The sequence below is a fragment of the Danio rerio genome, chromosome 4 (genome assembly GCF_049306965.1).
Source record: "Danio rerio strain Tuebingen ecotype United States chromosome 4, GRCz12tu, whole genome shotgun sequence".
NCBI classification, from domain to species: domain Eukaryota; kingdom Metazoa; phylum Chordata; class Actinopteri; order Cypriniformes; family Danionidae; genus Danio; species Danio rerio.
Genome location: NC_133179.1, coordinates 54,567,131 through 54,583,568, shown reverse-complemented (window position 1 = coordinate 54,583,568; position 16,438 = coordinate 54,567,131). Strand labels below are relative to the sequence as shown.

Below are 16,438 nucleotides of genomic sequence, written 5' to 3'. Positions count from 1 at the left end.
CACGTAGCGTTGAGTTGATCGAGTTGCTGACTAAACTCTGTAGCACCGGACTCGAGGTTTCCGATGCGAAGGTCATGATCAGCCACCGTGGATTGAATATTGTCAAGCTTGGTTGCCAAACTTTCAAAAGATGTTTTAAAATCCTCTGCGATCGAGGCTCTAAGGTCATCATGTAGCGCGCGAATCTCGGCCAACGTGACGTTAGCATTCGGCGAAGGAGAACCTTCTTTATCGATCTGTCTGCCCCTTCCTTTTGACATTTCAAAGATAAAATATGTCGCAGAACAGTAAACAAAACAAATACTGCCAGAAACGAACAAAATCACTGATGTTAATAGACAAAACTGAAAAGTTTTTTGGGAGCTGACCACGCGCAAGTCTACTCCTCAGGCGCCATAACCGGAACTCCTATTATACTTTATTTTAAGAAATTTTTATGCTTTTTATCTTTTATTTTAATACCTTTCTAATGTTCTATTATTTTAAGACATTTGTACGTTTTTTCATAATCTTTTATTTTAAGACATTTAATGCTTTTATATTTTTCATTTTCAATGCAAAAATCTTTTATTTTAAGATGCTTTTTGAATCTTTTATTTTAAGACATTTTTAAGATTATTTTGTTTTAAACACATTCTTATGAGTTTAAGATTCTTTTATTTGAAGACGATTTTAAAATTATTTTATTTGAACACATTTTTGAAGATTATTTTAGTTTGAGCCATTGTTGTTTTTAAATCCTTAATTTGAAGACATTTTTAGATTTTTATTTTAAGCCATTGTTGTTTTTGAACCTTTTGTTTGCAGAGATTTTTAAAATTTTAATTTTATTTTAATCATATTGTTGTGTTATTGATATTCCTGTTTTAAGACATTGAGAGAAAAAATCTCTAGTTTAAATATGTTTGAATTTTGGTTTTAAAATTTGGTGACAAGTCTGAGTTGTTAGTTTAATAACCTTGTTATGATTTAGTTCTGAACTTTTCATTTTAATAATTGGTTACTTTAATCCTACTTTGAAGCTGTTGATTTTTCATCCTAAATCTCAATTGTAATTTTGGTTCAATAATGACTTAAAAATGTTGAAATTCAGTCTGAACTAAGCAGGGGGATTATAATTTGTATTAGTGAATTGCTGATTTGAATTATGTTGTTAGAATTTTGAATTTCTAATTCCAATCATATTTTCACAAGTGTTGATCTTAGATTTTATTCATACTGTGGGATTTTCAATGGGAGTGCATTTCCTTTTGATCAGATTTTATTTTTTAAATGTTGGAGTTTTTAAATTTTATTTACATTTTTATTATTCTCATTCTTATTTTAATTTTGGTGGGGAAGAAGAAGAAGAAAAAAATAATTACCTTTATTGATAAAGTGTATGAGAATGGAACATTTTTATTATGGGATAATTGGAAGTTAATAAGAGTGTTGGGATTAATAAGCCTGAATATAGCAAGTATAATCCTTAGCAAAAGAAGATATCGGAGTGACTTCAAGAGGGAAGAGACTGCACCACCGAAGAGGAGAACCAAGAGTGTGAAAATTATAAACTGAATCCAGAAAAGTTAAAGAAATTGAGTTAAAAGGGTTTTTGGGCATCATTTAACATAATGAAGAAGCACTAGGATGTTAAAGATTGTTTTGAATAAGAGGTAAACAGGGATTTAGGCAAAAGCCTGCAGTAATGACAATTGGACATTTTTGTGGGGATTTGATTATCTGATTTTGTTTTTGTCTGCTCCAGAGAGGAGCAGAAAAGGGGAATTGTTGGAGAAAAGGAATTTATTTTTATTTTTATTCTTTTTATTATTTTTTATTAGAAAAATGTTTAGACTAAAAACAGATTAATCAATCTTTCTCTTTTGTATTATAAAACGTCTTGACCAGACAAACCTCTTTTTTACTGTGCTGCATACTTTTTAGAAGAACTGCTGACAAGTGGAAAAAGCAGAATAAGAATAAATTTAGGTTTGTTCCAGAACTATAGTCTAGACATGTCACAAGTTGTCCTGATGCTTGTAGAAGTTGTGAAATATATTAAAGATGCACGGAAGTGTTCAGGTTCTGGTATGCAGAGAAAGGTTGCAGAAAGAGGAAGTAATGTCCAGGGGTTGCAAAGAGCCAAGGGACTGCAGAATGACTGATAAGTGACGTTAAACCAAAACTCCACCTGTTAAGATCAGTTGTGTATATATATACTGGAGTCAGGAAATGTAAGTCAGTTGCGAACCTCTTGAATGTAATTCTTGTATTGCATTGGGGTAACGTAACCCAGAGCTCTGTCATCGAACTATTCATTTGTATCTAATAAATTACTAATATTTTTGTCATTGAAGAAAAACCTCTCCTGACCTTTTCTCTTGAACACGCATGGAATAGAGATAGATATTCCAACAGTTTGGATGACATGGTCAGGCTTGAGACATGATCATCCAGACTCTAAAAGACCGCGTCCGGCTTGTCAGCATTTTCTGCATCCTGACATGCTGGTTTTTGTTGTGTATTATTTTTTCTTCTTCGATTTTTGTTATCGGGCAAATGTCTCTTACTGTGAATTTCTGTGGCGCTGTGGCTTAGCTGGTCAAAGCGCCTGTCTTGTAAACAGGAGTTCCTGGGCTCAAATCCCAGCAGCGCCTTAGTCCAGGTGGTGCGTGTGCTTGTTTTATAGAGCTCACCGGAATAAATTATAAAATTGTATAGCTTTGAGGCGTAATGAATAGTGCGACAAATAGAGTTAAACAACCTCTTTGCTTGCCATTTTAAGACTTGCTGTCTTTTTTTAGTCTCTGTCTGCAAAAACGTCTTGCTTCCTATTCAGCGTTGGCGCTGTGGCTTAGTTGGTCAAAGCGCCTGTCTAGTAAACAGGAGATCCTGGGTTCAAATCCCAGCAGTGCCTAATGTACAGGTTTCGTGTTTGCTTTTTGTTAAGAGTAACGAGTGTTTACGCAGCGGGATGTTTAGCAGTCGGTTTCTTAACAAAACTCAAATCCTTAAGAACGCTGCTCGTTCAAGAGGGCTTTGGACGATGCCTTTATATAGCATAGTGTGGTAATGCCTAACCAATTGGACTTTAATATTTCAAGTCCAGACATTCCCACATGCAGCGCTACCGTTGTTAGTTTTTTATTTTATTTTTTGGAATTAAACATTTAGCCTGTGTCGAGGTTGTTTGGCGCTGTGGTTTAGTTGGTCAAAGTGCCTGTCTAGTAAACAGGAGATCCTGGCTTTGAATTCCAGCAGTGCCTTGTCTGCAGTTGGCTGTTCTTTCATGGGCCAGAGAGTACTAAAAAGTGCTTTCTGTCCAACAGTTCTAAATGAAGCAGAGCACTTAGGCTCTGTGGCGCAATGGATAGCGCATTTGACTTCTAGGCTGTGAGCTGAGCTGTTTAAAGGTTATGGGTTCGAGTCCCACCAGACTTGCAAGCTTTGCTCTTTTTCTTCACTGACTTAAGGTGTGGTGCGTTTCTAACATTTTAGGCATCTGTCCATCCCGTTTTGCTTCTTTCTTTCATTGCGCAGTGCAGGCTCAGATACTAGGGGTACTCTACAATAAAGCCGATGACTTAATTGAGCTGTTTTAAATAAGGGAGATTAGAAAACGGTGTAGGGCCTATTGGGCTTGAGGAATGACTCGTCGGCAACCTGTGGTTTTGGGGAAAAGTAACTGCCACCTATTGTTGAGATCACGCCTTTTGGATTTGTCATACAAGAGCCTCTTTATGCATGTGCAAAGTAACTGAGTAGAAAGCACAGTAAATTTTGCTTCCCCCCCACTGTCTTAGATGAAACTGCGTTTGGAAGTATCGTATCCAGAGGTTTTTTCTTTTAGTGTTAAGACTAAGTTGGCCAGAGCACCTGTCTTGGGAACAGCAGGTGCTAGGTTCAAATCCAAACTGCACCTTTCCCTCAGATGATGGGAGAGTGGCTTTCTGATCTGAAACTCTTTCAATGGCCGATAGCATATGTTTGTCCTGATTTCCATTTTCCGAGCTGACTCTGTGTTTGGATGACATGGTCAGGCTTGAGACATGATCATCCAGACTCTAAAAGACCGCGTCCGGCTTGTCAGCATTTTCTGCATCCTGACATGCTGGTTTTTGTTGTGTATTATTTTTTCTTCTTCGATTTTTGTTATCGGGCAAATGTCTCTTACTGTGTGTTTCTGTAGCGCTGTGGCTTAGCTGGTCAAAGCGCCTGTCTTGTAAACAGGAGATCCTGGCCTCAAATCCCAGCAGCGCCTTAGTCCAGGTGGTGCGTGTGCTTGTTTTATAGAGCTCACTGGAATGAATTATAAAATTGTATAGCTTTGAGGCGTAATGAATAGTGCGACAAATAGAGTCAATCGGTTAGTGCGTTCGGCTGTTAACTGAAAGGTTGGTGGTTCAAGCCCACCCAGGGACGAATTCTGCATTTTGCTGCCTTGCAACTGCTAATACGTGCACTGGGCATATATCCAGGGCCAAATTCTGTCCAGCGTTACAAGATGAAATCAGGATTTAGCAGAAGATTTTCACGGGTAGGGAAAGTATTGCTGTAAACGGTGTCTAGTTCTTGAAAGGGCTCCTCATCAGCTCAGCTAGTTCAGTCGGTAGAGCATGAGACCCTTATTCTCAGGGTTGTGGGTTCGAGGCCCACGTTGTGTGTTTCTGTTGCCTCTCTCTTTCTCAGCAAACTTTCATTAGGGTTCATATAGCAGACCTTTTGAAACAAAGTTCCGCCTTTCTACCACTGTAGGTGACCTTTTACTAGGTCTCTGTGGCGCAATCGGTTAGCGCGTTCGGCTGTTAACTGAAAGGTTGGTGGTTCAAGCCCGCCCAGTGACGAATTAGGCATTTTGCTGCCTTGCAACGGCTGACACGTGCACTGGACATAGATCCTGGGCCACATTCTGTCCAACGTTACAAGATGAAATCAGGATTTAGCAGAAGATTCTAACGGGTAGGGACGGTATTACTGTAAACGGTGTCTAGCTCTTGAAAAAGCGTCTTACCAGCCCGGCTACCTCAGTCGGTAGAGCATGAGACTCTTAATCTCAGGGTCGTGGGTTAGAGCCCCACGTTGGGCATTTCTGTTACTTTTCTCTCTCTCTCTAAGCAAACTTACATCAGGGTTCATATAGCAGACCTTTTCAGACAAAGTTACGCCTTTCTACCACTGTAGGTGACCTTTCCCTAAGTCTCTGTGGCGCAATCGGTTAGTGCGTTCGGCTGTTAACTGAAAGGTTGGTGGTTAAAGCCCACCCAGGGACAAATTCTGCATTTTGCTGCCTTGCAACTGCTAACACGTGCACTGGACATATATCCAGGGCCAAATTCTGTCCAGCGTTACAAGATGAAATCAGGATTTAGCAGAAGATTGTCACGGGTAGGGAAAGTATTACTGTAAACGGTGTCTAGCTCTTGAAATGGTTCCTCATCAGCTTGGCTTGTTCAGTCGGTAGAGCATGAGACTCTTAGTCTCAGGGTTGTGGGTTCAAGCCCCACGTTGGGTGTTTCTGTTGCCTCTCTATCTCTCAGCAAACTTTCATTAGGGTTCATATAGCAGACCTTTTGAAACAAAGTTCAGCCTTTTTACCACTGTAGGTAACCTTTTACTAGGTCTCTGTGGCGCAATAGGTTAGCGCGTTTGGCTGTTAACTGAAAGGTTTGTGGTTCAAGCCCACCCAGGGACGAATTCTGCATTTTGCTGCCTTGCAACTGCTAACATGTGCACTGGGCATATATCCAGGGCCACATTCTCCAGCGTTACAAGATGAAAACAGGATTTAGCTGAAGATTGTCATGGGTAGGGAAGGTATTACTGTAAACGGTGTCTAGCTCAGCTAGTTCAGTTGGTAGAGCATGAGACTCTTAATCTCAGGGTCGTGGGTTCAAGCCCCACGTTGTGTGTCTCTGTTGCCTCTCTTTCTCACAAACTTTCATTAGGGTTCACATAGCAGACCTTTTGAAACAAAGTTCCGCTTTTCTACCACTGTAGGTGACTTCTTACTAAGTCTCTGTGGTGCAATTGGTTAGCGCGTTCGGCTGTTAACTGAAAGGTTGGTGGTTCAAGCCCACCCAGGGACGAATTCTGCATTTTGCTGCCTTGCAACTGCTAACACGTGCACTGGACATAGATCCTGGGCCACATTCTGTGAAGCGTTACAAGATGAAATCAGGATTTAGCATAAGATTCTCACGGGTAGGGAAGGTATTACTGTAAACGGTGTCTAGCTCTTGAAAGAGCTACTTACCAGCCCGGCTAACTCAGTCGGTAGAGCATGAGAGTCTTAATCTCAGGGTGGTGGGTTTGAGCCCCACGTTGGGTGTTTATGTTACTTTTCTCTCTCTCTCAGCAAACTTACATTAGGGTTCATATAGCAGACCTTTTCAGACAAAGTTCCGCGATTCTACCACTGTAGGTGACCTTTCCCGAAGTCTCTGTGGCGCAATTGGTTAGCGCGTGTTAATTGAAAGGTTGGTGGTTCAAGCCCACCAAGGGACGAATACTGCATTTTGCTGCCTTGCAACTGCTAACACGTGCACTGGGCAAATATTCAGGGCCACATTCTGTCCAGCGTTACAAGATGAAATCAGGATTTAGCTGAAGATTGTCATGGGTAGGGAAGGTATTACTGTAAATGGTGTCTAGCTCTGCTAGTTCAGTCGGAAGAGCATGAGATCCTTAATCTCAGGTTCGTGGGTTCGAGCCCCACATTGTGTGTCTCTGTTGCCTCTCTCTCTCTTAGCAAACTTTCATTAGGGTTCATATAGCAGACCTTTTGAAACAAAGTTCCGCTTTTCCACCACTGTAGGTGACTTCTTACTAAGTCTCTGTGGCACAACTGGTTAGCTTGTTCAGCTGTTAACTGACAGCTTGGTGGTCCAAGCCCACCCAGTGATGAATTAGGCATTTTGCTGCCTTGCAACTGCTAATACGTGCACTGGGCATATATCCAGGGCCAAATTCTGTCCAGCGTTACAAGATGAAATCAGGATTTAGCAGAAGATTTTCACAGGTAGGGAAAGTATTACTGTAAACGGTGTCTAGTTCTTGAAAGGGCTCCTCATCAGCACAGCTAGTTCAGTCGGTAGAGCATGAGACCCTTATTCTCAGGGTTGTGGGTTCGAGGCCCATGTTGTGTGTTTCTGTTGCCTCTTTCTTTCTCAGCAAACTTTCATTAGGGTTCATATAGCAGACCTTTTGAAACAAAGTTCCGCCTTTCTACCACTGTAGGTGTCTATTTACTAGGTCTCTGTGGTGCAATCGGTTAGCGCGTTCGGCTGTTAACTGAAAGGTTGGTGGTTTAAGCCCACCCAGTGACGAATTAGGCATTTTGCTGCCTTGCAACTGCTGACACGTGCACTGGACATAGATCCTGGGCCACATTCTGTCCAACGTTACAAGATGAAATCAGGATTTAGCAGAAGATTCTAACGGGTAGGGACGGTATTACTGTAAACGGTGTCTAGCTCTTGAAAAAGCATCTTACCAGCCCGGCTAGCTCAGTCGGTAGAGCATGAGACTCTTAATCTCAGGGTCATGGGTTCGAGCCCCACGGTGGGGGTTTCTGTCACTTTTCTCTCTCTCTCTCAGCAAACTTACATTAGGGTTCATATAGCAGACCTATTCAGACAAAGTTACGCCTTTCTACCACTGTAGGTGACCTTTCCCTAAGTCTCTGTGATGCAATCGGTTAGTGCGTTCGGCTGTTAACTGAAAGGTTGGTGGTTCAAGCCCACCCAGTGACGAATTAGGCATTTTGCTGCCTTGCAACTGCTAACACGTGCATTGGACATAGATCCTGGGCCACATTCTGTCCAGCGTTACAAGATAAAAATCAGGATTTAGCAGAAGATTCTTACGGGTAGGGAAGGTATCACTGTAAACGGTGTCTAGCTCTTGGAAGAGCATCTTCCCAGCCCGGCTAGCTCAGTCAGTAGAGCATGAGACTCTTAATCTCAGGGTCGTGGTTTCGAGCCCCACGTTGGGCGTTTCTGTTACTTTTCTCTCTCTCTCAGCAAACTTACATTACGGTTCATATAGCAGACCTTTTGAGACAAAGTTACGCCTTTCTACCACTGTAGGTGACCTCTTACTAAGTCTCTATGGCGCAATCGGTGAGTACGTTTGGCTGTTAACTGAAAGGTTGGTGGTTCAAGCCCACCCAGTGACGAATTAGGCATTTTGCTGCCTTGCAACTGCTGACATGTGCACTGGACATAGATCCTGGGCCACATTCTGTCCAGCGTTACAAGATGAAATCAGGATTTAGCAGAACATTCTAACGGGTAGGGACGGTACTACTGTAAACGGTGTCTAGCTCTTTAAAAAGAATCTTACCAGCCCGGCTAGCTCAGTCGGTAGAGCATGAGACTCTTACTCTCAGGGTCGTGGGTTCGAGCCCCACGTTGGGCGTTTCTCTTACTTTTCTCTCTCTCTCTCTCTCTCAGCAAACTTACATTAGGGTTCATATAGCAGACCTTTTCAGACAAAGTTACGCTTTTCTACCACTGTAGGTGACCTTTCCCTAAGTCTCTGTGGTGCAATCGGTTAGCGCGTTCGGCTGTTAACTGAAAGGTTGGTGGTTCAAGCCCACCCAGGGACGAATTCTGCATTTTGCTGCCTTGCAACTGCTAACACGTGCACTGGACATAGATCCTGGGCCACATTCTGTCCAGCGTTACAAGATGAAATCAGGATTTAGCAGAAGATTCTAACGGGTAGGGACGATATTACTGTAAACCGTGTCTAGCTCTTGAAAAAGCATCTTACCAGCCCGGCTAGCTCAGTCGGTAGAGCATGAGACTCTTAATCTCAGGATCGTGGGATCGAGCCCCACGTTGGGTGTTTCTGTCACTTTTCTCTCTCTCTCTCAGCAAACTTACATTAGGGTTCATATAGCAGACCTTTTGAGACAAAGTTCCGCCTTTCTACCACTGTAGGTGACCTTTCCCTAAGTCTCTGTGGCGCAATAGCTTGTTGATAGGTTGGTGGTTCAAGCCCACCCAGGGATGAATTCTGCATTTTGCTGCCTTGCAACTGCTAACATGTGCACTGGGCATATATCCAGGGCCACATTCTGTCCAGCATTACAAGATGAAATCAGGATTTAGCAGAAAATTGTCACGGGTAGGGAAGGTATTACTGAAAACGGTGTTTAGCTCTTGAAAAAGCTTTTCATCAGCCCAGCTAGCTCAGTCTGTAGAGCATGAGACTCTTACATTTACATTTAGTCATTTAGCAGACGCTTTTATCCAAAGCGACTTACAAGTGAGGACAAGGAAGCAATTTACACAACTATAAGAGCAACAATGAATAAGTGCTATAGGCAAGTTTCAGGTCTGTAAAGTCTAAGAAGGAAAGTATTAGTAGTATTAGTATTTTTTTTTTGTACAGTTAGTGTGATATCCAGAGAGGCAATTGCAGATTAGGAAATTAAGTGGAGACTAAATAGTTGAGTTTTTAGTCGTTTCTTGAAAATAGCGAGTGACTCTGCTGTTCTGATGCAGTTAGGGAGTTCATTCCACCAACTGGGCAGATTGAGCATGAGCGTTCGCGAAAGTGATTTCTTCCCTCTTTGGGATGGAACCACGAGGCGACGTTCATTCACAGAACGCAAGTTTCTGGAGGGCACATAGAGCTGCAGAAGTGAGAGCAGATAAGGATGAGCAAGGCCAGAAGTCACTTTGTAGGCAAACATCAGAGCTTTGAATTTAATGCGAGCAGCAACTGGCAGCCAGTGCAAACGGACTAGCAGCGGAGTGACATGTGCTTGTTTAGGTTCATTGAAGACCACTCGTGCTGCTGCGTTCTGGAGCAGCTGAAGAGGCTTGATAGAGTTAGCTGGAAGCCCAGCTAGTAGAGAGTTGCAGTAATCCAGTTTGGAAAGAACAAGAGCTTGAACAAGGAGTTGAGTTGCATGTTCAGATAAGAAGGGTTGGATCTTTCTGATGTTATAGAGTGCGAATCTGCACGATCGAGCAGTTATGGAAATGTGGTCAGAGAAGTTTAGTTGGTCATCAATCGTTACTCCAAGGCTTTTCACCATTTTGGATGCAGTAATGGTTGCCCCATCCATCTGGATTGAAAAGTTATGGTGTAGAGTCGGGTTGGCAGAAGCTACAAGCATTTCCGTTTTTGCGAGGTTCAGGTGAAGATGATGATCTTTCATCCAGTGTGAAGTATCCAACAGGCAGGCTGAGATGCGAGCTGGAAATGAGGGATCATCAGGATGAAAAGAGAGGTGTAGCTGGGTATCATCAGCATAGCAGTGGTAGGAGAATCCATGTCTCTGGATGACTGGTCCTAGAGATGACGTGTAGATGGAGAAGAGAAGTGGCCCAAGAACAGAGCCTTGAGGTACCCCAGTGTTTAGATGCTGTAGGTTGGACACCTCTCCCCTCCAAGACACCCTGAATGACCTGTCAGAGAGGTAAGATCTGAACCATTGTATAACAGTGCCCGCAACGCCCAGTGACTCGAGCGTAGATAGCAGGATCTGGTGGTTGACAGTGTCAAAAGCAGCTGACAAGTCCAGCAAAATGAGTACTGATGATTTTGAGACTGCTTTAGCCAGTCTGAGATCCTCCACGACCGAGAGCAGGGCAGTCTCAGTTGAGTGGCCTTTCTTAAAGACGGATTGCTTGTTGTCCATGAGATTGTTTTGAGTAAGAAAGTCCAGGACTTGATTGAACACTACTTACTCCAGAATCTTGGCCATGAATGGAAGCAGGGATAGTGGTCTGTAGTTTTCAAGTAGTGTATGGTCCAGGTTGGGTTTCTTTAGCAGTGGGGTTACCCTAGCCTGCTTTAATGAAGTGGGGAATAAACCAGAGTCAAGAGATGTGTTAATTATGTGAGTCAGTGTTGGTATGACTGCAGGAGAGATGGCTTGCAAGAGATGAGAGGGAATGGGATCAAGTGGACAGGTGGTTGCATGGCTAGATAGCACGAGTTTGGACACCTCAGACTCAGAGAGCTGAGAAAAAGAGGTGAGTGTGGTGTTGGTGGTGTATCTTGTGTGTTCGTTGTAGGTGCAGCAAATTGAGCACTGATTTTTGCAGTTTTGGTGCAAAAGAATGTAGCAAAGTCATCAGTAGTAAGTGTGGAGGATGCGGGTGGAGGAGGAGGATAGAGGAGGGAGGAGTAGCAGAAGTAGGTGCTCTTTTTAGGTCAAAAGAGGCAAGCAGAGTCTGAAAGTCAGCAGCTTGCGGTTTCTCAATGTAAATGTTGAAGTCACCTAGCACCAACAAGGCAGTGTCAAAATTAGAAAAAGATGAGAGAAGAACATCCAGTTCATCTAAGAAGTGACCTAATTTACCCGGTCGGCGGTAGATGACAACCACAGTTATGTAGAAGGGGTGGATAATGGTGACTGCATGGAATTCAAAGGAGCGGATTGTTGGCAGGGACGGTATCAGAGTAAATTTCCATTCTTTGGAAATCAGTAGTCCAGTCCCACCCCCTCTCCCTGTCTGACGAGGAGTGTGGGAAAAAGAGAAATTAGCAGAAAGAGTAGCATGTGTAGCAGTGTCCTCTGGCCTCAACCAGGTCTCAGATAGAGCCATGAGATTATAGTCAGAATATGTAGCTATGGAGGTAATAAAATCTGCCTTGTTAACAGCTGATTGACAATTCCAGAGGCCCACGGAGAGAGAGAGTTGTGAAATAGCAGGTACATGTATTGAACGAAGATTGTGAGGATTACGCCTGCAGCGTACCTCCCATGTTTTGAGAGTGTTAGTAACAACAGGAATTAGAAAACACATAATAAAAGTGCAATGACAACAAAAAAATAAGTGTAAAGATAAAGTAAAACAAGAAAGTAAAGTACTCAAGTGCTTTGTCGGTGTCTTTGCTCGGTGGAGTCACGCAGGTAGAGTCGATGGCATAGAGGTGATGGTCTTTACCTGCACGACTAAGACCGACTAGTGTAGAGTCGATGGCGAAGGTAGAGTCGATGGTCTTTACACTCGTCGGTCTTAGTCGCGCAGGTAGAGTCGATGGCGAAGGTAGAGTCGATGGTCTTTACACTCATTGGTCTTCACACGAGGCGGTCTGCACACGAGGCTGCCGCGACCGCTGCCGCGGTGAAACTAGTTGCTAATATAACCCCAAAGCACTAGCTGATTGAATTCAGCTGGACATGCCTCGAGAGTCAAAACAAGGGCCGAAACTGCGGCGGACGACGCAAAACCGTCTGCGTTCGCCACACAAGCTCTTATAGTAACCAAGGAAACAGTGGCTAAACACTTCTAGTATTATACACAACTGAAAGCAAGTTTAAATGTCCTACAACCTTACACAAACAGCTGAAAACAAGTCCTCAAACCATACACAACAACTGAAACAAGTCTTAAATGTACTTACAGGCTGCTGGTCTCGTTGGTAAAGTGCTTCTCCACCTTAAAAGATGGTCTTACTTAAAACACATTCACTTACCTCAGATCGATTCCGAAATAGAACTCCTGATAGGAACCAATGTCCCTAAAGCACTGGAACCATTACAAGTGGTATGCAGTGTAAATGATGGACCGTATGCCATTAGAACCATGCTGGGCTGGACTGTTAATGGACCACTGATGGGAGACAGTGGAGAAAGGGTTAACTGGAAACAGCCACTGGTAACGGTAATAGAGTGTCAGCTGTAAATCTGGATGAGATTTGGCACCAACAGTTTAAAACTGACTTCCCTGAAAACCGTCTCGATGATCATGCTGGTATGTCAAGAGAAGATCAAAAATTCCTAGAACTAGTGAGTAATTCAGTAAAACATGTGAATGGGCACTACCAAATTGCATTACCATTAAGGAGCATTGATGTCAGCATGCCAAATAACAAGAACATTGTCGAACAGCGTTTGTATCATCTGAAAAGGAGGTTTCAGAAAGACTCATTATTTCATGCTGAATATAACAACTTTATGAATGATCTGCTTCTTAAAGATTATGCTGAGAAGGTGCCTGTAGAGGAACTGGACCGCAGTGATGGAAAGGTATGGTATATACCACACCATGGAGTGTTTCATCCCACCAAGGGAAAGATGAGAGTTGTGTTTGACTGTGCAGTGAATTATCAAGGAACATCGTTGAATGCTCAGCTCTTACAGGGTCCAGATCTTACAAGTTCTTTGATAGGAGTCATGACTCGTTTTAGAAAGGAACCAGTAGTAATCATGGCTGATGTTGAATCCATGTTTTACCAGGTACGGGTCTCTTCGGATGTCTCAGACCTGCTTAGGTTTCTTTGGTGGCCTAATGGAGATGTTGAACAACCACCTGTTGAATACCGTATGAAGGTGCATTTTTTTGGGGCAACATCATCACCTAGTTGTGCCAATTATGCCCTCAGAAGATGTGCAGAAGATTATGGATGTCACTACAGTGAGAATGCAGTAGACAAATTATTGAACTGTTTTTATGTAGATGACTGCCTTGTGTCAGTTGTTACAGAGAAGGAAGCAGTGTCACTTTACCAGGAGCTGGTTTCTCTGTGCGCCAGGGGTGGAATTTCCCTCACGAAATGGATGACCAAAAGGCCTGGTGTATTGGAAGCTATCCCTAAGAAGTCACAGAGCGAAAGGCATAGAAGGGTTAAACATGGAATTGGATTAATTACCTGTGGAGAGAGTGCTGGGTTTGGAATGGTGCATAAAATCAGACTGTTTTAAGTTCAAGATTGTACTAAAGGATAGACCACTCAACAGAAGAGGATTTCTCTCTACTATCAGTTCAATTTATGACCCTCTGGGAATGCTAAGCCCTGTCGTTTTAACAGCAAAGAAAATTCTGAGAGATTTGTGCAGGAGAGAAATTGGCTGGGATGACACTGTGCCAGAGTCCGTGTCAAAGGATTGGCTGAAATAGCTGCAGCAGCTGCATTTGTTGGATGTGTTTAAGGTGGACCGATGTGTGAAACCATCATGCTTTGGAGATGTTGTTACAGCCCAGTTACACCATTTCAGAGATGCCAGTCAGAATGGGTATGGAACAGTGTCTTACCTGTTGCTGAAGACCCAGCATTCAGCAATGCACAGTGCTTTCATCATGGGGAAGGCAAGAGTGGCTCCGTTAAAATCCGTAACTATCCCCAGAATGGAGCTTATTGCTGCTACCATGGCCAGTCGCATGGACATTCTTTAGAGGAAAGAGATGCATATGGATCTTTTGGATTCTGTGTATTGGACGGACAGTACATCCGTGCTCAAATACATCCGAAATGAGACCTCACGATTCAAAGTTTTCGTTTCTAATTGGGTCTCTCAAATCCTGAAAGTTTCCAGTCCTGAGCAGTGGAGGTATGTGGACACTGCAAGCAATCCAGCTGATATGGCATCTAGAGGTGTTAAGGTGGATGTGTTTATTCAAAACACTACATGGGTGTCAGGGCCACACTTTCTTTTACATCCAGAGAATGAGTGGCCTGTAAACAAGGAGGACATCAACTACCTTTCAACTGAAGACCCCGAGGTCAAAAATGTTGCTGCAACAAACGTTACACAACTCAAAGAAGATCCAGTCACTTACCTGATTAAGTATTTTTCTTCCTGGACACGCCTTAATAAATCCGTAGCATGGTTCTTGAGGATCAAGTACTGGCTCATGTCTTGTTTAAAGGAAAGGAGGCACTTGCATCAAATCGTTGTACAGTCTGACAACAGTGCACAGCAGAGCTCCTCCATGGCAGAGGAGATTGATTATTTTAAAAGGACAAGCAGTAAACTTACAGTGAAGGACTTGGACCGGGCTGAGCTTGCCATCATTAAATTTTGTCAGGGACAGAGATTTCCTGAAGAGCTAGCCAGTCTGGAGAAAGGGCAACATATAAAAATATCCAGTCACCTCCATAAGCTCTGTCCACAGCTGCAAGATGGAATCCTGAGAGTTGATGGTCGTCTCTGTAAGTTGGCTATGCCTGTGGAAGTTAAACACCCTATATATTAACAAAGGATCTTCACATTTCAGAACGCTTACTGAGACATATCCATCAGGAAGTGGGGCATGGTGGACGGAACCATATGCTGTCCAAATTATAAAAATCCACCTAAACTCGGCCGGTGTGAACTTGCAATGACAGTGAGAGACTGATGCAGACTCAATAAAGCCCTGATCAGACTACACAATGCCATTTGCCAGTTACCACAGATCAGATTTGTGTCAGATTATGAGATTTTGACTTGATCAAATCTTGATGTGTTGTGGGTAATAAATGAAGACTTTGGTTTCAAAACACTACATTTATTTTGATGGACTGATTTTAGAAAATAAAAAAGTTTTCCTCATGAAGACAATTAAACTCTCTGTAAACAACTGGTTTCCTTTGAAGAAATGTTCATGTGAAAACTCCCACATTACTACAAATAAATCTGTGTATGGGAAACCCAGTATCTCAATTGTGAATAAGAACATGACTGATTTGTTAGCTTACATGCTAATTCCAGGACTTAACAGACTACTGAAGGACTTCAGCTATCTGTAAATTCCAATTATTATTAATATGCAATACATATTGTACTGCTCATGTGGACTGATAGATTATATTGTATGCTGTCTGCATATATATATATATATATATATATATATATATATATATATATATATATATATATATATATATATATATATATACTATTACTAACCAGCAATTATAGGTGAGCAAAATAAAAATTGAAAGAGGATACTTTTATTTGACCTTTCATGAGTCTAATAATCTCAAAGTCACACTTTAAGAGAAGGTCCAAAAACCTGCATTTACAAATGAAGAATGTTTTGCAAAGCATAAAAGGTTGTTAACCAGGTAATGCTGTGTACGATTTGTATTAGTTACACCAAATTTAACTTGTTTATTGTAAAAAGGGTTTACATGGATATTGACATGAGACATTCTGTATTATGCATTATGAGTCATGAGTAGGGCCAGACAGAATCTGTCGACGTTTTTTGCTATTTCTGCAAAGAATTTTGATAAAAATCTGTTAATTTCTGCCGAAATATTTTGGGAGTATCATAACTAAATCCTAAATATGTGAAACAAAGAATAATATCTTTTAAACTTTTATTTAATGTTTAAAATGCAAATCCAATTAGATTCACTTTATCTGGTAAACAAAGCAAGTCTCTCGTATAATATTTCTACTAAAAGACAGAAAATATTACTGTACAAACTGCATTGTACATAAATCAGATAAACATTTTTATATTAGTCAATAATATTATTGTAATTAATTTAAAAAGTGAATAAATATATATTTACACACATTTACACAAGTAAATTAAATAGAATTAATGATGGGCTAAAAATCTGCAGAAAATCTGTGGAATTCTGCGCGTGACATTATGTATTGTAAGTTATGTACATGAGCATATGCAGTTGTAGATAATATGCTCAGTGTTTTCAATAACTTTCACAAAATTGACAAGTTCTCCTCAGTATCAAATTTTAATCTCAGGAATTC

General features: G+C 41.8%; 1 protein-coding gene and 6 non-coding genes across 11 annotated transcripts in view; all 7 read left to right on the top strand.

The window, feature by feature from the left end:
• The window catches only part of LOC103910797 (uncharacterized), a 1,018,570-nt gene that overhangs the window by 642,384 nt on the left and 359,748 nt on the right, over positions 1-16,438 (top strand). The gene's annotated exons all lie outside the window — the stretch shown is intronic.
• On the top strand, positions 2,566-2,639 carry trnat-ugu (transfer RNA threonine (anticodon UGU)). Its single transcript has one exon. It is a non-coding gene; the product is annotated as a tRNA-Thr (tRNA).
• trnat-agu (transfer RNA threonine (anticodon AGU)) lies at positions 2,826-2,899 on the top strand. Its single transcript has one exon. It is a non-coding gene; the product is annotated as a tRNA-Thr (tRNA).
• On the top strand, positions 4,170-4,243 carry trnat-ugu (transfer RNA threonine (anticodon UGU)). The gene has a single exon. It is a non-coding gene; the product is annotated as a tRNA-Thr (tRNA).
• trnan-guu (transfer RNA asparagine (anticodon GUU)) lies at positions 5,995-6,068 on the top strand. Its single transcript has one exon. It is a non-coding gene; the product is annotated as a tRNA-Asn (tRNA).
• On the top strand, positions 8,328-8,400 carry trnak-cuu (transfer RNA lysine (anticodon CUU)). Its single transcript has one exon. It is a non-coding gene; the product is annotated as a tRNA-Lys (tRNA).
• Positions 8,517-8,590, top strand: trnan-guu (transfer RNA asparagine (anticodon GUU)). Its single transcript has one exon. It is a non-coding gene; the product is annotated as a tRNA-Asn (tRNA).